This window comes from Erinaceus europaeus, chromosome 1 (assembly GCF_950295315.1).
Source record: "Erinaceus europaeus chromosome 1, mEriEur2.1, whole genome shotgun sequence".
Taxonomy (NCBI): domain Eukaryota; kingdom Metazoa; phylum Chordata; class Mammalia; order Eulipotyphla; family Erinaceidae; genus Erinaceus; species Erinaceus europaeus.
In genome coordinates this window covers 142,693,313-142,715,667 of record NC_080162.1, presented here as the reverse complement: position 1 = coordinate 142,715,667, position 22,355 = coordinate 142,693,313, and the positions used below count along the sequence as shown (strand labels likewise).

At 41.0% G+C, this 22,355-nt stretch overlaps 1 protein-coding gene across 4 annotated transcripts in view; it reads left to right on the top strand.

Annotated features, from left to right (window-relative positions):
• Nucleotides 1–22,355, top strand: part of PIK3CB (phosphatidylinositol-4,5-bisphosphate 3-kinase catalytic subunit beta) — a 160,182-nt gene that overhangs the window by 27,874 nt on the left and 109,953 nt on the right. For 3 of the 4 annotated variants that reach the window (XM_060196476.1, XM_060196478.1, XM_060196492.1), the window contains exon 2: nucleotides 11,279–11,383. The exons of the other annotated variant lie outside the window; for it this stretch is intronic. The gene's annotated coding sequence lies outside the window, so the exon portion shown is untranslated. The remainder of the gene's footprint in view (nucleotides 1–11,278; nucleotides 11,384–22,355) is intronic. 4 annotated transcript variants of the gene reach the window in all.

The window sequence follows — 22,355 nt, the reverse complement described above, 5'->3', positions numbered from 1 at the left end:
ATAGAGTATGCTATCCAACCCCTCTTTGGAGCATGGAACATTTTCTTTCGTTGTTGATCCACATTGAGGGCAAGGTCCTATGGGGGCCCCCTAAAGGGCCCATTATGTTGTTCCTGATGGAGATGACCAGTGACAATGGAGAGAGGGATCTGTTCAAGGTCAAGGCCCATCATATCTGTGGGAATCCCAGGACTTCCCAGCTAGGGCCCCAACTGATGGGGTGGCTTGATAGTGACTAAAGAGTCATCGTTAAAGTATCCCAGTCTCTTGCCATTATTCAGCTTTTGTAGTCCTTACTTTGATAAGGTTAGCTTTGGAGTGACTGAGCAAAGTGTAATAGGAAGTAGGCGAGGGAGGGTATGTTAGGAAATGAACCACCTGAAATGGAATTAGAGAATCCTATGATAAAGGAAAGGTCTCACTGGAGTAATGAGGGTAAAGGGTTGACATTCTATGCCTGACGTCTCTGGACACATTCTGAAGTGAAGCATGCTGAGGTGGTACTCATTGCATTGAATAGGTTGGGATCAGCAGATGCAATATCATTTGATATGAATTGAGAGAAGCATGCATGAAAGTGAACCCCACCCCAGCGGTTCCAGGACTGAGGGAAATATGGGCTCTACAGAGGAAGCAGCAAGGAAGCTTTCGTGCTGTGATCTCTCAGTCTCTTTCTGTCTTAAACAAAAACTGCAAAGGGGGAGTCAGGCGATAGCACAGTGGGTTAAGCGCAGGTGACACAAAGCACAAGGATCAGCTTAAGAATCCCGGTTTGAGCCCCCGGCTCCCTACCCACAGAGGGGTTGCTTCACAGGCGGTGAAGCAGGTCTGTAGGTGTCTATTTTTCTTTCCCCGTCTCTGTCTTTCCCTCCTCTCTCCATTTCTCTCTGTCCTATCCAACAACAACAACATCAGTAACAACAATAATAACTATAACAATAAAACAAGGGCAACAAAAGGGAATAAATAAATATTAAAAAATTAAAGAAAGAAAAGCTTTAAAAATAATAAAACAGTAAAGGTTCTCTGAAATTTGTTAATTTCAACACTTTTGTATGAACTTTTTTCCTCATTTTTTGTGATTAATAATGGGTTACAAAATTGTAAAATTTTAGGCTATAGTTCCACACTGCATCTACCACCAAAGTATATGAACTACTTTTGTAAAAAGCTGTCTTACTATATTTCTTTTAAAGATAAAGAGGTTAGAAGATTATTTTTGTTTTGTGTGGTTGCCAAATTAGTGTTTGTATAAAAAAGGTACTTAGGGGGCCAGGCAGTGGTACACCTGGTTAAGTGCACATAATACAGTGTGCAAGGACCTGGATTCTCAAAGCCCTTCATGAGTGGTAAAGTAGGGCTGCAGCTGTCTCTTTGTCTCTTTCCCTTTCTATCTCCTCCTCCCTTCTCAATTTCTGTCACCTTTATCTAATAAATAAATTTAAAATAAGGTATTTATAGTATTATTATATACTGACATGAATTAGGTGATGTCAAGTTCTTCTAACTAAATGAAATTAGTGTATTTCCTATAAAAAAGTAGGTGTTGATGAACCATTTGTCAGCAATACCAAATTCTTACAATTTTTTAAAGATTTATTTACTTATTAATGAGAGACAGACAGGGAGAGAAAGAGAGGGAAGAGCCAGAGCATCACTCTAGTATGTATGATGCCAGGAATTGAATGCAGGACCTCGTACTTGAGAGTCCAATGCTTTATCCACAATGTTATTAATTTTTTTTTACCTCATAGGCAACTCTTCTCTTATAAAGGTTTTAATGTGCTACATATGATTTATAAGCTAGTACTAGGATGGGAAGTTAGTGCAGTGGTATGCAAAAAGGCTTTTGTGCCTGAAGCTCCAAGACCCAGGTTCTGATCCCCACACCATCATAAGCCAGAGCTAAGCAGTGCTTTAGTCAGAAAAAAAAAATTACAGACAGATATTCTGAACTTGAGAGTTAAGTTGATAGCAATGAGGGCTATTGAGAGGGCTGGTGTAGACAGCATAATGGTTACGAAAAAAGACTTTCTTTTTTTTTTAAAATTTATTTATCTATTTATTTTTCCTTTTGTTGCCCTTGTTTTTCATTGTTGTTGTTGTTGATATCATCGTTGTTAGGACAGAGAGAAATGGAGAGAGGAGGGGAAGACAGAGAGGGGGAGAAAAAACTAGACACCTGCAGACCTGCTTCACCGCCTGTGAAGTGACTCCCCTGCAGGATCCTGGTTCAAGCCAGGGGCTTGAACCAGGATCCTTACGCCGGTCCTTGTGCTTTGCGCCACATGTGCTTAACCCACTGCGCTACTGCCCAACTCCCGAAAAAAACCTTTCAAGCCTGAAGCTCTGAGCTTCCAGATTCAATCCCCAGCACTACCAAAGCAAGACAGTGCTTTGGTTAAAAAAAGAAAAATAATAGCCATTCAGGGGACCAGGCAGGGGCCCACCTGGTTGAACACACACACACACACAGTCTCTTTTTTGAATTTTATTTATTTATTGAATAGAGACAGCCAGAAATCAAGAGGGAAGAGGGAGATAGAGAGACAGAGAGACACGTGAAACACTGCTTCACCACTCACAGAGCTTTCCCCCTGCAGGTGGGGACTGGGTGTTCAAACTGGGATCCTTGCACATTGTAACACGTGCTGTCAACAAGGTGCACTACCCCCTGGCCCCTGGTTGAGCACAATGTTCAAGGGCTTGGGTTCAAGCCCCAGGTCCCCATCTATAGGGAGGAAGCTTCACAAGTGAAGCAGCAGTGTAACAGATGTCCCTCTTTCTCCCTATCTCCCCTTTCCCTTTCAGTTTCTCTGTTTCTATCCAATAATAAAAAAGAATAAAAAAGAATAAAAATAATAATAAAATCAATTGAACATTATTATCAAGGCATATATGTCTGATAAGGAAATATATAAGAGGAACATTAACAGCTAAATAATAAATTTAATAATTCCAGTTAAAAATTAGTAACAGGGCTGATAAAATAGCTCACTGGGCTTTGCCATGTGTACGACTCAGGTTCCAGCCTGCCACTCAATCCACTGAAGAAAGAAAGCTTCAGTGGGGGGTCAGGCCGTAGCGTAGCGGGTTAAGCGCACGTGGCTCAAAGCACAAGTACCACCGTAAGGATCCGGTTTGAGCCCCTGGCTCCCCACCTGCAGGGGAGTCGGTGAAGCAGGTCTGTAGGTGTCTATCTTTCTCTCCCTTCTCTTGTCTTCCCCTCCTCTCTCCATTTCTCTCTGTCCTATCCAACAATGATGACATCAATAAGAACAACAGTAATAACTACAACAATAAAACAGTAAGGGCAACAAAAGGGAAAACAGATAAATATTTAAAAAATCACTATAATTTAAAAAAAAAAAAGAAAGCTTCAGTGCTGTGGTTTCTTTTCCTCTCTTTGTACTTCTCTGCCTCACACTTCCTGTCTATAGTAGAAGTCAGCAGACTACCACCAACAACAAATTGGCAGCATGCTTGAATGTACATTTTTCCAGGGAACATGCTCAGACAGCTAATTAGCACGTGAACATGCTAAGGATTATTGGTCACTAGGGAAACAAATCAAAACTATAAGGAGGCAACACCTCATACCACTAGAATGGTTGACACTCCAAAGATGGACACTAGCTAATGATTCACATGGTATTGGAACTCTGTGGGTTGGGTTGTAAAATAGTGCAGCTACTTTGGGAAAAAATGTCACTTCCTCAAAACGTTAAATATAGAGTCACTAAATGAACCAGCAATTCCTTTATCTGTATATACCCAAGAGAAATCGAAACATATGCCTGTAGAAAACTTGGACAGAAATGTTCATAACATTGTTCATACTAGTAAAAAAAAAAAAAAAAGAAAAGAACCCAAATGCCCATCAGCTAATGAATGGATGAACAAAGCAGTTTATTGAAACAATGTAATATTAACTTAGCTTTATAAGTAGTGAAACTGTATCTTACAATGTGAAAGAACCTTGAGAACATTCGACTAAGTGGAAGAGACCATCTACTATATATGGTGTGATTCTATTTATATCATATATTCAGAAAAGGCAATTCTGGATAAGATTCTAGGATTTTTTAGTTTCAGACTTACTGAAAATTTTAGGTAAAGTTACATGGATCAAAAGTTATCTTGGGGGCTGGGTGGTCACGCAGTGGATTGAGTCCACATTGGGCAAAGCACAAAGACGGGTAAGGATCCTGGTTCGAGCCTCCAGCTCCCCACCTGCAAGGGGGTCACTTCACAGGCAGTGAAGAAGTTCTGCAGGTGTCTGTCTTTCTCTCCCCCCTCTCTGTCTTCCCCTCCTCTTGATTTCTCTCTGTCCTATCCAACAATAACGCCAGCAATAACAACAACGATAAACAACAAGGGCAGCAAAGTGGAAAAAATAGCCTTCAGGAGCCTTCAGTGGATTTGTAGTGCAGACATCAAGCCCCAGTGATAACCCTGGAGGCAAAATAATAATAAAATCTTAAAAAAAGTTATCTCAAAGGCCTTGTGCTCATGCTTCTCATACATGAGGTGCTGGCCTCAAATTTTCCCACACCAAAAGTATATAAATTTAAGTAGCCTTTGAGGCCTGGGCCATGGCATGTTTGACACGTTTCAGTACGCCATGATCTGGGTTTAAGCCCCCAGTCCACACCTTCAGGAGGAAAACTTCATGAGCAGTGAAGCAGCACTGCAAGTGTGTCTCTTTTCCTTTCTACTTCCCCTTTCCCTCTCAATTTCTGTGTCTACTCCCCTCCCCCCCCCCAAAAAAAAAGAAGCATTGAAATCTAAAGCATGAGGTCCTAAGTTCAATTCCTGTTATTAAGAATGGCAGCATGATACTCTGGTTCTCTCTCCCCCTCTTGTATCATAAATAAATAAATGCTTAAAAAAAAAGCTGGCTTCAAGATTCCTTGCTTTTTGGTAGAAGAACAAACTTGTAAATAGTAAATGGTAATTGCAAGTACTAACGAGTATTATGAAAGTGGTAGAAAACTATGTTATGCTCTTTTTAAAAGATATTTTCAAAATTTATTTTGCATGAGAGAATTTTGAGAGAGGGAGAGAAAGGCACAACACCATTCTTGTACATGGGACTTCATAGATTGAACCTGGAGCCTCAAGCATGCAGGTCTTACGCTGCACCATTTGAGCTGTTTTCCCAGTTGCACAATCTGTTTGTTTACTTATTTATTGTGAGAGAGTATACAGGGGAGACAAAGAGACACAGAAATGGGAGCATTGCTTAGCCTTTTAGACTGTTAAACAGTTGGATTTTGTCTTCCATGAACTTGATAGATACTCTATTACTGAGTCGCTTCCCTGGGCTCCCTCCCAGGTTATAGTCATGACTGGTTGTACACAGCAAAGTTCCTGGAAGTGGTAACTTGGGTGTTAAGGCACGAACATGTTAGAAGATGCCAGAAGATTTGGGGACAGAACATCACAACCTGAAAGAGCAGCAAGTACAGAAGCCTCAAGTTAAGAACAAAGTGTTTGAGGAATAGAAAGCAAAACAGTTCAACTGGAGAGGAGTGAATTCGGAAGAGAGTTGAAAGATGAACAGACACCCCAGCACATGGGGTCTCTCTAGGTCATGGCTAAGGCCATCCAGAGTTTTAGTAGGCCATAGTTACAATTCAGGATTGCCAAATGGAAGCTTTGGGGAAGGCTTTAAGCAAGGAGTTAGTGTGATCTGATTTCTGTTCTGCATAAACACTTTCTCTAGATAAGAACCTTCTAGCTGCTCTGGCACAGATGAATTACAGAGGGACTAGAGTGGAGCCAGAAAGACAGTTTAGGAAGGTGTTTGAGCAAAACTAAGAAATGTAGCTGGGTAAAACAGGCTGGCTCAGTGCTGTGGGGGTGTTGCCCGAATTTGTAGATCAGAATCATTTTTTTTTCCTTTTTTCTTTTTCTCAGATGGTTGGAAGGAGAGAAAAACAGGATGATTGCCATGGTTTATTCTGTAACATTGTAAAAATACTCGAAGCAATCTAAATACCAGTAACTCTTAGTCTGGTCCCAGAATAAAATGAGGAGGTTCTCTTTGAATGAATACACAGTAATTTCCAGAACATACTGGCTTTATGTGATTAATGTATTTATTTTAGCAAAGAGAGAGAGGGACAAGTGCAAAACACTGCCCCAGCACATGCAGTGCCTGGAGTCCAAGCCTAGGGCACTACTGCATTGTCTTGTGCACCATTTGCTGAACCATCTTCCTGGACACTGATAATAGGAAAAAGAGAAATCAGTGCAGGGCCTGGCAAAGATGGCTCACCTGAGAGGGCGCCTGCTTTGCCATGTGTGCAACCCACGTTTCTACTATAATAGTTTTCAGAACCTAAGAATCAGTTTGGTTATATTTGTTATTCACAAGTTTGTTTTAGTTACCTATATTGCATATATGTGTAATAACATCTGACAGTTCTTTCTTTTTTTTTTTTAATCTTTTAAAAAATATTTACTTATTCCCTTTTGTTGCCCTTGTTTTATTGTTGTATTGTTATTGATATCAACATTGTTGCATAATACAGAGAGAAATGGAGGAGGGGAAGACAGAGGGGGGAGAGAAAGATAGATACCTGCAGACCTGCTTCACCGCTTGTGAAGTGACTCCCTTGCAAGTGGGGAGCTGGGGGCTCAAGCTGGGATCCTTACACTGGTCCTTGCACTGCTGCCCAACTCCCTGTTAGTCATTTCTTAATACATTTCACTTAGTCTAATCACCTCCAGTCCCACCCATTTTATTCTGCGCAACAACACAATGTCATCTTTGTTTAATGGCCAAGTAATTTTCCATTTTAATATATATTCTATAACTTCTTTATTCCAGAATGCTACTGGCATTTAAATAGGAATTACATTGGATTTATAAATTGCATTCTAGCAAGATTTCTCCTCTTTTTCTTTTTTTTTTTTTTCAACCAGAGCACTTATCAGCTCTGGTTTATGGTGATATGGGGTGTGGGGGGGTGTACCTGGGACTTCAAAGCCTCAAGCATGAGAGTCTCTTTGCATAACCATTATGCTGTCTACCTCCACAAGATTTACTCTTCTAACCCATGACACAACATTCTTCTATTTCTTTGTGCCCTTTAAAAACAATATCCTATGGTTTTTATTGTGCAGGTCTTTCACCTATTTTGTTAGATTTATTCCAGTATATTTAAAAATATTTTCAGTATTTTCTTTATTTTAATGAGAGTGATACAAAGAGCAGAGCACTGCTCAGCTTCGGTAGTTCTAGGGATCGAACTTGGGACCATGGAGCATCAGGAATGAAAGTCATTTTTACAACCACTATGCTGTCTTCCAAGCCCTTATTATGTATTTTTAGATAGAGACAGAGAGGAACTGAAAAATAGAGAGGCATCCCTCCCTGCAGGTGGGGACTGGAAACTTGAACCCAGGTCTTTGCTGTCTCCCTAGTCCCTTATTTTTAGGTAGAAACTGTGGTGTGGGAGGTGGCACAGTGGGTAGATAAAGCATTGGACTCTCAGGCATGAGGTCCTAAGTTTGATCCCGGCAGCACATTTACCAGAGTGATGTCTGGTTCTTTTTTTCTCTTTCTGTCTTTGTCATTAATAAATAAATAAAAGCTTGCAGGGGTGGGGGGAGACTGAGAGGAAGGGGAGAGATAGGGAGGCATCCTCCCCCTGCAGGTGGGAACTGGAAGCTTGAACCTGGCTCTTTGCACATGGAAATATGAGAATGTGCCAGGAAGCTTGCGTGTAAGTCCTGTGTTCTACCTGTGGAGCTACTACTCCACCACTTATTTCAATGTACTTTATCTTTTTAATACATTTGTAAATGGGGTTACTCCCATGACTTCCCCCTTTCTCTGACTCATTGTGCACAGAAACGCTTTAAAATTATTTATGTGTATTGCTTTTTGTGTCCTGCTACTTTATTGAATTTATTGATAGTTTCTAGTAGTGTTTTTTTTTTTTTAGGGTTTTCTATACATATTATTCAAGTTACCTGAAAAATACAGTGATAATTATTATCTTGTTCCAGTTCTTAGGGAGAAAGCTTTTAGTATCACTGACTGATACTAACAGTAGCCTTGTCATATCTGCCCTTTATTATGCTCCCTATTTATTAAGGACTTTCATCATATATGGATATTGAATCTCCCCAAATGCTTTTTCAGTATCTGTTGATATGCTTAATAGTCTTCATCTTTTTATGCTGTTGATATGTTGTATAAAATTGATTTATTTCCATGCTGAACCACAGCTACATCCTTAGGCTGAATTCCACTTGCCCTTGATAGTTGTTGAATTTGATTTGCCAAAATTTTGTTGAGTTATTGTGCATCAGTGTTCATTAGGAATCTCATTCTTTTTTTTCTTTTCTTTTTGTCTGTCTCTCCCCCTTCCCTTCCCCTTCCCCCTTCCCCCTTCCCTTCCCTTTCTCTTCATTTCCCTTCCCTTTCTCTTCATTTTCCCTTTCCCTTCCCCTTCCCCTTCCCCTTTCCCTTTCCCTTTCCCTTTCCCTTTCCCTTTCCCTTTCCCTTTCCCTTTCCCTTTCCCTTTCCCCTTCCCCTTCCCCTTCCCCTTCCCCTTCCCCTTCCCCTTCCCCTTCCCCTTCCCCTTCCCTTCCCTTCCCTTCCCTTCCCTTCCCTCCCCTTCCCCCTTCCCCCTTCCCCCTTCCCCCTTCCCCCCTTCCCCCCTTCCCCCTTCCCCCCTTCCCCCCTTCCCCCTTCCCCCTTCCCCCCTTCCCCCTTCCCCCCTTCCCTCCCCTTCCCCCTTCCCCCTTCCCCCCTTCCCCCTTCCCCCCTTCCCCCTTCCCCCTTCCCCCCTTCCCCTTCCCCCCTTCCCCCCTTCCCCCTTCCCCCCTTCCCCCCTTCCCCCTTCCCTTCCCTTTCTCTTCATTTTCCTTTCCCTTCTCCCCCCACCCCTCCTCCTCCCCTTCCCCTTCCCCTTCCCCTTCCCCTTCCCCTTTCTCTTCCCACTACTGAGTTCTGGCTTATGGTCATAAGTGTGGGAAGATATTGAATTCAGGCATTAATGTTTCTTTGCATAACCATCATGCTATCTCAATACTTCATACACATGTTTCTTTTGCGTGCGTATCTAGGGCAGAGTTCCTGTGTTATAAATCCTGTGAGTCCTTAGCAAATTTAGGCATTGTTGGTTTCTTTGACTTTTACGTATTCTGGTGGGCCTTGTCATACTTTAGATGTTTCTTTCCTGGAATACTGACGAGATTGCCCATTTACCCCTGGTGGTTATGTACATTTCTGAAATTTTATTTATTAATAAGAAAGATCATGAACCAGAGCATCTCTCTGGTACATGCAATGCCAGGAATTGAATTCTGCTTACAAGTTCAACACTTCTAGCCACTGTACTACCTCTTTCCTGGACCATTGGTTTTTTTATTTTTCTTTCTTTCTTTTTTAGAAACTTTATTTTTTATTTATAATAAGGATAGAGACAGCCAGAAATCGAGAGGGAATAGGATGATAGAGAGGGAGAGAGAGGCAGGGTGGTGGCTCACCTGGTAGAGTGCACATGTTACAATGCACTAGGACCTGGGTTTGAGCCCCCAGTCCCCACCTGCAGGAGGAAAGCTTTGCAAATGGTGAAGCAGTGTTCCACATGTCTGTCTTTCTCCCTCTCTATCATCCCCTTCTTTCTCAATTTCTGGCAGTTTCTTTTTTTTTTTAATTTATTTTTCTTTTTTTTTTTTTGGCAGTTTCTATCCAGTTAATAAATAAAGATGATTTAAAAAGAGAGGGAGAGAGACACTGGCAACACTGCTTCACCACTCAAAAAGCTTTCTCCTTGCAGGTGGTGGGGTGGGGACCAGGGACTCAAACCTGGGTCCTTGCATACTGTAACTTGTATACTTAACCAGGTGTGCCAGCCTGTCTCCAACCACTGGTTCCTTCCTCCTTCTCATCTGCAGTCCATCCATCCATCCATCCGTCCGTCTATCCATCCATCCACCCAGGGACCCACCCACTTACCAGAGCACTGATTAGCTCTGGCTTATGGTGGTGTGGGGAAATAAACCCTAGCCTTTGGAGCCTTAGGCTGGAGAGTCTGTTTACATAATCATTATGCTATCTACCCTTGCCTACCTGTCTCCCCCCTCCCCCATCCCCAGCCAGAGCACTAATCAGCTTTGGCTTGTGGTGGTGGTGGTGGTGGTGGTGGTGGTGGTGGTGGTGGTGGTGGTGGTGGTGGTGTGTGTGTGTGTGTGTTGGGGGGGGGATTTGAACCTGAGACCTCAGAGCCTCAGATATGAAAGACTTTTTGCATAAACACTATGCTGTCTCCCTATCCTAGATACTATTGTTAGAGCAGTTTCATGTTGACAGTGAAATTATTATTTTTTCAATTATTTTGACCAATAATTAAATCATCATTGCCGTCAATTATAGAATTTTAATGCAAACATCTCTGGGAGCTAGGCACTTGTCTAAACACTGGCAGAGAATTCAGTTGCCTGACCAGTCTCAGGGTTATTCAAGGTCAAGGGTTCACCTTACAAATTTTGTTCTCTTTTCCTGGAGGCTGATAATAGGACTTTCCTGCAGACCCTCACTGGGAATGCAGAAAATTCCCTTACCCACCAACTCTTTTGCCATTTTTCATAAGGGGCTGCACCAGTTTACATTCCGACCATATACCAGAGTCCCTTCCTTCTCCACATCCTGACCAGCACTTGTTTCCAAGCTTTTGATGTAGGCCATTCTCATAGGCCTGAGCTTGTATCTCATTGTGGTTTTAAGTTGCATTTCTTAGTAATAAGTGATGCTGAGCCTTTTTTCATATATATACAGACCATGTATATATCTTCTCTTTAAAATGTTTTCAAATCTTTATTTATTGTATAGGGATAGCCAGAAATTGAGAGGATTGGGGGATGGGGGGTGCTGACTTGCAGCACTGCTTCATCATTCGCAAAGTTTTCCCCTTGCAGGTGCAGACCAGGGTTTCAAACCTGGGTCCTTGTGCACTGTAAAATTTGTGTTTAACCAGGTGCACCCCCCCCACCCCCCCCAAGTATATATCTTCTTTGGAGAAGTGCCTTTGAAGACTTTCTGTCCACATTTTATTTATTATCTTTGTCTAGTGCTTTATCTGATATAGTCCCATTTGATTACTCTTGAATTAGTTTCCTTTGCTTAGGGAGTGGATTTTGAAATACAAGACTAAAAGCAGCTAAGTGTCATGTAAGTAATAGTGTTAAGCTAATTTATCTCTTTTCAGTTGAGTACATGTAGGTGTTAATACCATTCATCTTAACTCTTTTGTAGTGTATCTTCTAATCTGAAAGTCTTCCATGAAAATTTCCCAGTTTAAAAACAAGAAATGCCATCTATTTTCCTCCAAGACTGAAATATGGGGGTTGTCATTTTGAGGTAAGTTTTTTTTTGTTTTGTTTTGTTTTGTTTTGTTTTGTCTTGAGATATTTTACCTGTGGTGGTTTATTTTTTCAGTATCCAGCTTTTTATGTTCAGTTATCTATATTATAATTTTTTAAGTTAAACAGAAAATGAGCAGTGGTTAGAGTTTATATCTTCTAGTTAATATGTGGAGGAGGGCAGGTGGAGGGAAGGAATCCTAGGTTTTGTTTTAAAGTAGATGATATTTAGTATTTACAATTATTTTTTTACAACAGAGCTACAGTAAAAATGAAAACAAAGTACAGGTGAAGAGGAGGTGATAAAGTGAACATTTTGGTTCTTAATTTGTTTGTTAAACCCACCTGTTTACTTGGTTGCCAGATGTATCTTTGTGTGGTAGAGCTTACACTTCTCATGTATGAGGTCATGACTTCAGTCTCTGACACCAGACCAAACACAAATCAGCATGTAGTATGTGCACAGAAAATAGCTCTCATTCTTATGAGCATTGCAGTTGGTGTTAACTTGACCATATATCCTGGTTTAAGCAGCTTTAGATCAAGTAATGCCCAGCCATTTTTTCCCAGCTTTATTATGGTAGAGTTGATATGTAAAACTGAGACTGCCCAGTTACTGGCTTGTTGGAGAAGTCATGAAATATTTTTCTATATTTTTTTCCTTGAAAAAATGCATCATGACTTTTCTGACAACCCAATATTTTACTTTGTTTTATATTTTCTTTTTCAGATCACTTCATTGAACAAATAACTTTTTTAAAAAAAATATTTATTCCCTTTTGTTGCCTTTGTTGTTTTTTTTATTGTTGTAATTGTTGTTATTGATGTCATTGTTGTTGGATAGGACAGAGAGAAATGGAGAGAAGAGGGGAAGACAGGGGGAGAGAAAGACAGACACCTGCAGACCTGCTTCGCCGCTTGTGAAGCAATTCCCCTGCAGGTGGGGAGCCGGGGGCTCGAACTGGGGTACTTAACGCCGGTCCTTGCACTTCGTACCACCTGCACTTAACCCACTGTGCTACCACCCAACTCCCACAAATACTGATTTTTAAGACTGTTGTCACAGAGCTCCCATTTCGTAACTCCCCAAGATAGGTATTAGTACATAGGCACTGGTTCCTCAGTCTCCTTTTATTCCCTCTGCACTCCCCACTTTTACATTTTTGGACCTGATGAAATAGCTTGTGATTTATTAATGTTTCACCCTGTATTTCTATGTTTATTAATGAAAAAGAGAGGGAAAAAATTCCACAGTATCACTCTGGCACATGCATTGCCAAGGGTTGAACTCAGGACCTCATGTTTGAGCATGCAGCACATTATCTATTGCTCTACCTCCTGGGCTGTGGTTTCTTCTTTTTTAGAGGAAGTGTCACAATGGTTGTGACATTTTACATTCCTACCAGTAGTATACTAGTGCTAGCATTTTGCCACATCTTTGCCCATATTTCTTTATAGTGTACCTTGAAAATTTTATTATTATTATTATTATTATTATATATATATTTTAATTTCCTAAGGGAGAGACCAGAGCCCTGCTCTGTCATATGCTGTGCCAGGGATTGACGTCATCTGTGCCACCCATGCCCTCAGACTGGGAAGCATGAGCTCTACCTGCTGAGTCACCTGCCAACACACTATTTCAAAAAACATTTATGTTTAAATTCATTATGAATTTAAAAGAGAGAAAGAAACAGATCAGAGCATTACTGTTGTGTACATAGTACCAGGTCTTAAGTCTCAGGGCATCAAGTCTCATGTTCTTCTGGCTGAGCCACCTCCTGGACTGCTATCATGCATCTTGACTTTGAACAGGGAAATACTATAAGTATATTTATTTCCTGGAAAAGAATATAGATGATAAAGGATCACAGATTGTTCTCTATTAGTGTTAGAAATAACAAAAAAGGAAAAAGAAAGAAACATGAAGGCAGGGAAGATGTACAGCTACATCATACCAGACTCACGTGCCTGAGGCCTCAGAGGTCCCAGGTCCAGTCATCTGGGTAGTACTCTTGTGTCTCTTTCTCTGTCTCTTGTTTTTAATGAAAATAAGTAAATCTTTAAAAGATACTATGAATGCTTATATTCTGAAAGATCAGAACTGTTAAAAGTTGTCTTCTACTTAAATTTTAGCAAGAGACCCTCACAGCCTTAAAAAAAAATAAAGTAGTGCTGGAAAGTTGTGGTTACTACATTTTGTGTAACTTGCCTGTGATATCTAATATACTAAGTACTTCAGTGGCTCAGGGATAGCCTTGCATTTTGATTATTAGGCAGAAATCACTAAGGTGATTAAGCTAGAATTTTATATCAGTCTGTGTATGTATGTTTGCATGCATGTACCTTCCTTTCTTCCCACCATTCCTTCCTTTTTTCTTATTTAGAGACTTAAGATAATACTTACTTAAGGACTTGCGTAAGGATCCCGGTTTGAACCCCCGGCTCCCCACCTGCAGGGGAGTCACTTTTCACAGGCAGTGGAGCAGGTCTGCAGGTGTCTGTCTTTCTCTCCCCCTCTCTGTCTTCCCCATCTCTCTCCATTTTGTTTAACAAACAAATTAAGAACCAAAATGTTCACTTTATCACCTCCTCTTCACCCATACTTTGTTTCCATTTTTACTGTAGCTCTGTGGAATGACATTTGGATGTAGTAATAGGTATATATGTGACTTGGAAAGGAAGAGAAAGGGAGTGGAGATAGCATAATGGTTATGCAAAGAAAACTCATGCCTGAGGCTCCAAAGTCTCAGTTCAATCCCCTGCACTACCATAAACCAGAGCTGAGCAGTGCTCTGGTTTAAAAAAAAAAAAAAAAGGAGGGGGAGGGGGAGGAGGAGGAGGAGGGAGGAAGAAGAAAGAAAGAAAGAAGAAGAAAGAAGAAGAAGGAAAGAGAAGATGGGGGGAAAATGGGCAAATATAGACAGATAGTTGTGGAAATAATAGTTAACCCATATCTGCAACCTTGGGAAAATTGCTCTATCTTCCAGTGGAGGGAATGGGGATTCAGAACTCTGGTAGTGGGAATGGTATGGAGTTGTACCCCAGTTATCCTGTAATTTTTTTTTAAATCACTAATAAATTCTTAAAATAGACTGGGGAAATAACATAGTGGCTATGCAAAAGACTCCTATGCTTGAGGCTTTGAGGACCCAGGTTCAGTTCCCAGCACCACCATAAGCCAGAGTTGAGCAGTCTGATAAATCTATCTCATTAAAAAATAAAATAAGTGGGAGTCGGGCGGTAGTGCATTGGGTTAAGCACACGTGGCACAAAGCAAAAGGACCAGCATAAGTTATCCTGGTTCGAGCTCTAGGCTCCCCACCTGCAGGGGAGTCACTTCACAGGCAGTGAAGCAGGTCTGCAGGTGTCTGTCTTTCTCTCCCCCTCTCTGTCTTCCTCTCCTCTCTCAATTTCTCTGTCCTATCCAACAATGACAATAACAACAAAAACAATAAACAACAAGGGTAACAAAAGGGAAATGATGGCCTCCAGGAGCAGTGGATTTGCAGTGCAGGCACCAGCAATAACCCTGGAGGCAAAAAAAAAAAGACAAGAAAAGAGAAGAAAAAAGAAACTTAGTTGTCTGAGTTCTGTTTTAAAAGATTGTTAAGACTGAACCAGGGTGATGATTTGGTAGAAGAGTGCCCACCTCAAACATGAGGCTCCGGATTTGATGCTTGGCATTACGTGAGAACTCCATGGGTAGTAGAGAAGTTCTTCCCTCTGCCTTTCTCTTCTTTTCTTTTTCCTCCCCCACTTGTAGAAAAATAGTTGAGCTGTAGAGCTTGGTCAGTAGTCACATGCATACACAAAACCTCAGGTTCCGTCTCGGGTGCTATGTAAGGAAAACTATGAGTTAAGAGAATAGTGTTGATGGGTAACAATTTTGAAGCACTTGGTTTATAGTTGTCCATAAGTTTTTTTTTTTTTTTTGGAGAGTATATGGGGCCAGGCAGTGGTGCATCTGGTTAAGCCCACACATTACAGTGTGCAAGAACCTGGGTTCAAGCTCCTGGTCCCCACCTGTAGGGGGAAAGCTTCACAAGTGGTGAGGCAGCACTGTAGGTGTCTTTCTGTATCTCTCTCCACTCCACTTCCCCTCTCAGTCTCTATCCAATAATAAATAAATAAAAATATTTTAAAAAGAGAGTATCTTTAAATAGCTTTATTTATAAGTTTATGTAGTTGGAAGGACAGAGAGAAGTTTAAAGGGAAGAGGAGATAGAGAAGGAGAGAAAAAGACACCTGAAGCTGTGCTTCACTGCTTGTGAAGCTTCCCCTCTGCTGGTGGGGACTGGTGGCTTGAACCTGGGTCCTTGTACATGAATGGTAACATACACACTTAACCAGGTGGGCCACTGCCCACACCTAAGATTTGGAAAAAAAGTTAGAAAAAAAAATTATTTTTATTTATTTATTGGCTAGTTACAACCAGAAATCAAGAAGGAAGAGGGCGATAGTAGAGAAGCAGAGAGAGAGACATCTGCATCACTGCTTCACCACTGCAAAACCCCCCCCCACACACACACACACACAGGTTGGGGCTGGGGCCTCAAACCTGGGTCCTTGCACATTGTCACATGTGCACTCAACCAGGTGCACCACCATCCAGCCCCAGATTTGGAAATTTTAAGGTAGGTCATATTCACTGTCTGCAGTATTGCTAAACTTGTTTTTCCTTGGTAAATTACAAGCTTTAATTTGAAAAAGCTTTTTTGCAAGTAAGCTCCTTATGTTACATGCAGTTCTGAGCAAGAAGTACAGTTTAGACTTGCCTTCCAGTTTTGATTAGTTCCTCTTCCACTTTTCTCTCTCAGCCTTAGGGTCCTTTTTATCGTTGCTTGTTTACGTAGTTAGAAAAGTGTTCATAAAGATTATATTGTTGAGTAGCTACTGTTTCTGGATCTTTAATAATATGCTTTTTGCTTTTACTTAGAAAATAACTGGTCATATTGTCATATAGTCTACCACAGACAGTGAGGATATTGTGAAAGAGGCTCTGGCTATCTGTGTAGCATGACCTTTCAAAACTGTTTTCTTTGCTGCAAGCATCTCACTTAGCCTTTTGACTGCCACATGACAGAGGAAGTAGTATATTAAAAGCAATGTAAATACCTGCCTTGTTGGTCTCAAAACAGTTTCCCAATAGAATCATGCATAATACATGAAGTGTATTTTCAAACATAAAACATTCTAGAGGAAATAATTTGTTTGTAAAGGGTAAAAGGATCTTTTTTTACATTTTTGGTTCACAGTTGTTTTTAAAGATTTGCTTTTGTGAGAGAAACAGCACAGCTCAGCTGTGACATATGGCAGTGTTAGGATCTGAACCTGGACCCTGCCAATGGTCTTGTGCTCTGTTGTGTTGGGCTACATCTTTGCCCTTCAGAACTGTGAGAGAACCTTGGGAAAATGAGTAAATGAATAAACAGTAGCCTTGCTTAAAATGTTAATCTTGTTTTATCATTATTTAATAGTTTAATTCTATAATTACATATATTCCATTCTGTATATCTATATTTAAAATATTTGTTAAAGGGGGAGAGAACAAGAGAGAACCAGAGCATTATTTTGGCATGTAGATACAGGGGGTTGAACTCAAAACCTCACACTTAAGAATTCAAGTCTATCTACTGTGCCACTTCCCTGGCTACTAGGTATGTACTTTAAAGAACACTTATGTATTTATTCATATATTTATGTATTTACTACTTGAGAGAGACAGAACCAGATTATCACTTTGGCATATGCAAAAAATCAGGGTTCCAAATCAGGAACTCATGCCCCAGTGCAAGTCTAGCATTACTGCTACACAATCTCCTAGGCTGTTACTTATTCATCTTTCAGTTAGTAGTTACTGAAGATGTGTAGCAGGCTCCATGCATTACCCCAGAGATGAAAGAGCCTGTTCTTGTCATCCAGGGACTCGGCATGTAGATAGTAGCAGAGTGTTGGGTAGATGTTTTAGGATCCCAGCCCCTGGCTTTGTTGCTGGTGGTAATTCATCCTAGAATCCAGAGGAAAAGCAGAGGCTAGAAGGAGAAGCCATAAGAATAGTTGAGAATCTTGGGTGGGAGTCATGCTGGAGGAGAAATAACTGTTGAACAACAAGAGTCTTTCTCTTGGAGTTGGCCACACTAAGGTTGTGAACAGAGCTGAAGGAAGAATGGGTTCCATGACTCTGCTTCTCCGCCCAGGAGCAACTAAGGCTCTACATAATGATTGTTTTTAATCAGTTTATTTACTGATTTAAAAAAAATTATTAGGGAATTAATGATTTGTGGGCAACAGTAAATATAGTTGTTGGTACATGTGTAACATTTCCAAGTTTCTGTGAAACCCTTTGACCCCCAGCCTAGGTCCTTCTCTACCATCATGCACTAGGACCTGAAAGCACCCCCACCCCCACCCCCACTAGAGACCTTTACTTTGGTGCAATACACTAAACCCAGTCTAAGTTCTGCTTTTTATTTCTTTTCTTTTCATAGTTACTAGGATTAATTATATAGTGCAAGAATTTTTCTCCCCATTATAGCCCTGTTACCTATAGACTCTAGGTTAATATTTTCTTCTGCTGGACTGAAGTCAGTTTTCCATGTTTGATTTCTTCTTTTTTTTTCTTGGAATAGGTCTGTGCCTAGATCTGCTAATTCAATTTATTTGTCTGGGTTATACTGTAAGATTTCTAAATAATTTTTTAAATTTCTTTATTGGATTAATGATTAATAATCAGCAGTAGGGAGTCGGGCGGTAGTGCAGCAGGTTAAGTGCCCATGGCGCTAAGCGCAAGGACCAGCATAAGGATCCCAGTTCAAGCCCCCAGCTCCCCACCTGCAAGTCTGCAGGTGTCTGTCTTTCTCTCCCCCTCTCTGTCTTCCCCTCTTCTCTCCATTTCTCTGTTCTATCTGACAATGACTGCATCAATAACAACAACTGTAATAACTACAACAACAATAAACAAGGGCAGCAAAAGGGAAAATAAATAAATAAATGTAAAAAATTAAAATAAATAGTCTATAGTAAAATACAGTAGTTTGTACATGTGTAACATTTCTCAGTTTTCCACATAACAATTCAACCCCCACTAGGTCCTCCTCTACCATCAGACCTAAACCCCCCAACCCCACCTCACAGTCTTTTACTTTGGTGCAATACAACAACTCTAGTTTAGGTTCTACTTGTGTTTTCTCTTCTGATCTTGTTTTTCAACTGCTGCCTGAGAGTGAGATCATCCCATATTCATTCTTCTCTTTCTGGCTGATCTCACTTAACATGATTCCTTCAAGCGTCATCCAAGATGAGGTGAAGAAGGTGAATTCACCACTTTTAATAGCTGAGTAGTATACCATTGTGTATATAGACCACAACTTGCTCAGCCACTCACCTGTTGTTGGACACCTGGGTTGCTTCCAGGTTTTGGTTATTACAAGTTGGTGCTGCTCTGAACATAGGCATACACAAATCTTTTTCAATAGTTGTGTTTTGGGATATAGCCTCAAGAGAGGACTTGCAGGATCATAGGTAAGTCCATGTCTAGCCTTCTGAGGGTTCTCCAGACTGCTCCCCACAGGGATTGCACCAATTTACATTCCCTCCAGCAGTGCAGGAGGGTTCCTTTGTCCCCACAACCTGTCCAGCATTTGTTGCTACCTTTTCCTATGTGTGACATTCTCACAGGAGTGAAGTGCTATGTCATTGTTGCCTTTATTTGCCTTTATTTGCCTTTCTCTGACAGTCAATAACTTGGAGCATTTTTTTGTGTTTGTTAGCCTTTTGGATATCTTCTTTGGTGAATATTCTGTTCATATCCTCTCCCAATTTTGGGGTGAGGTCTTTTTTTTAAAAGTTTGGTGAACTCTTTACATACTATGGTTATTAGTAATATCTTGTCTGATGTATGGAATGTAAAGATTTTCTCCTATTTTGTAAGGAATTTCTTTGGGTTTCTTTTCCTGTGCATAAGCTTTTTTTTTTTTTTTTTTTTTTTTTGCCTCCAGGGTTATTGCTGGGGCTCAGTGCCTCAACTATGAGTCCACTGCTCCTGGAGGCTATTTTTACCCTTTTATTGCCCTTCTTGTTAATTATTATTATTATTGCTGTTGTTATTGCTATCATTATTGTTGGATAGGATGGAGAGAAATCGAGAGGAGGGGAAGACAGAGAGGAGGAGAGAAAGATAGACATCTGCAGACCTGCTTCACTGCTTGGAAAGCGATCCCCCTACAGGTGGGGAGACAGGGGCTTGAACCGGGATCCTTATGCCAATCCTTGCACTCCGTGCCATCTGTGTTTAACCCACTGTGCTACCACCTGGCCCCTAGTGCATAAGCTATTTAATTTGGTGTAGTCCCATTGGCTTATTTTTGTTTTGCTCTTCCTTATAATTAGATTTGTTAGTTCTGCCAATATTTTCCTCTAAGTATTTGATAGTTTCTGGTCTAACATCCAAGTCCTTGATCCATTTGGAGTATACTTTCGTATGTGATGAAATGTAGTGGTTCAGTTTTATTCTTCTGCATGTTTCAACCCAATTTTCCCAACACCATTTGCTGTAGAGACTATCCTGTCTCTATTTAATAGGTTGGGCTCCCTTGTCAAAAATTAGATGTCCATAGCTTGAGTTTTTTTTTTTTTAATTTTTATTTATAAAAAGGAAACACTGACAAAAACCGTACTATAAGAGGGGTACAACTCCACACAATTCCCATCCCCTCCCCTGATAGTTTTCTTATTCTTTATCTCTCTAGGAGTATGGACCCAAGGTCATTATGGGGTACAGAAAGTGAAAGGTCTAGCTTCTGTAATTGCTTCCCAAATGAACAGGCATTCCCAGCCTGTCTCTCTCTTCCCCTAGTGGGGTGGGGCTCTGGGGAAGCTGGGCTCCAGGACACATTGGTGTCCAGGGAAGTCCAGCTGGCATCATGGTAGCATCTGGAACCTAGTGGCTGAAAAAAGAGTTAACATATAAAGCCAAACAAATTGTTGACTAAGCATGAACCTAAAGGCTGGAGTATTGCAGGTGGAAGTTTTGGGGGTCTCCGTTTTGTAGATAGCTAATAGGCTTATTTTAATTATATTCCAAAGGGCCCTGACTATACTAGTTTTTTTTTTTCCCCTTCCTGAGTCTGTCATCTGATATGCAGGTGTATCCAAGTTATTGTCTGGGGGAGATGATGTCATGGTTGGAGAAAGGGCTAGGAAACTGAATCAGGGAAGAAAGCAGTCCCCAAATATGGGGAAGGCATATAAATATTGTTGACTTTTTCTTTTTATTACCACCAGGAGTATCGCTTGGGCTGTGAGCCATTTTTTGGCCCCCCCCCCCCATTTTTTCCTTTCCTTTCCTTTCCTTTTTTTTTTTTTTTTAATTAGGACAGAGAGAAATTGAGAGGGAAAGGGGATATAGAGAGGAGGAGAGAAAGACAGTTGCAGACCTGCTTTTCATGAATGTTCCTCCTGCAGGTGGGGAGCAGAGGTCTTGAACCTGGATCTTGCACAGCGTAATATGTATGCTTAACTGGTTGCACCACTGCAGGGCCCCTTATTTACTTTTTAGTTTTGCCCACAGGGTTATCGCTGAGACTTAGTGCCAGTCAGTGCCAGTCAGTGTTCTGAGCGAAAAATATATTTTTAGTAGAAAAAGAGAAGTCAGATACCTGCAGCACTGCTCCACTAGTCTTGAAGCTTTCTCCTTAGGTGTGACTAGGGACTTGAACTCACATGTATGTGCTCTCTTAAGTGAGTCACCAAGTGACCCCAGGCACACCAAGTTTTTGTTTTACTTTTTTAAAAACACATTTATTTATTTAGGTTAGAGACAGAAATTTTGAAGGAAGATATACACCTGCAGCAATGTTTCACTACTTGTGAAGCTTCCCCCCAACCCGCTCCCCCACAGGTGGGGGGGACCAGTGTCTTGAACCTGGATCTTTGAGAACTGTAATGTGTGCTCAGTCAGGTATGCCACTGCCTAGCTCCTTAAACCAGTTTTTCTTAAGCTGGAATTTAGTATATAAACAGAAGAGTACACGAAAACATAAATTTATGTCTTTTAATTTGTTTTTATATTTATTAGATAGAGACAGAAATTGAGAGCAGGGGAGGTAGAGAGAGAGAGAGACAGACACCTGCAGCCCTGCTTCACCACTTGTAAAGCTTTCCCCCTGCAGGTGGGGACCAGGGGCTTGAACCTTGGGTCCTTGTGTACTGTAATGTGTGGGCTTTGATTAAGTGCACTTGATTAGTGCACCACTGCCTGGCTCTCACAAATTTACTTCCTTTTTGTAGAGCTGGAGGTATTAGACATGTGTTTTCAATGCTCCCAAGACATCTTTTTCATTGAGATATAGAAACAGGCAGTGACAGAGAGTAGCAGAGACCTCACAACACTGCATCTCCCCCTGTGCCATGATATTTCCATGTAGTGCCAGGTCTGGAATATGGAAGAAAAGCCATCTACATAGTCAGCTGTCTCCTTGACTCAGATTATTGTTTAAAGAATAAACATATAAAACCTAATACACAACAGGCCAGTCCTCTGTGTGTGCCTATGTGCCTTCCTCTATCTTATTTCCCTTCTATTCCATATTACACATGGCTGATTTTTTCTCTTTCTATTTACCCCCCCTCCCTTTGCCTCCCCTTTTTAAAAATATTTATTTATTAACATAAAAGAGAAAGAGAGAGAACCAGAACATTACTCTGGCGCATGTGATGAGAATCAGAATTCAACATTATATACACTTGGCCACTTGCCTTTCTTAATTTTCTCTCCCTCTCTTCCTCCTCTTCTTCCTTCTCCTTCTTCTACCCCCCCTTTTGCCTCCAGGGTTATCACTGGGACTTGTTGCTAACACTATGAATCCACTGCCTCTGTGACCATTTTTTCGATTTTTTTGGATAGGACAGAGAGAAATTAAGAGAGGAGGGGAAGATAGAGAGGAAGAAAGATAGACACCTGCAGACCT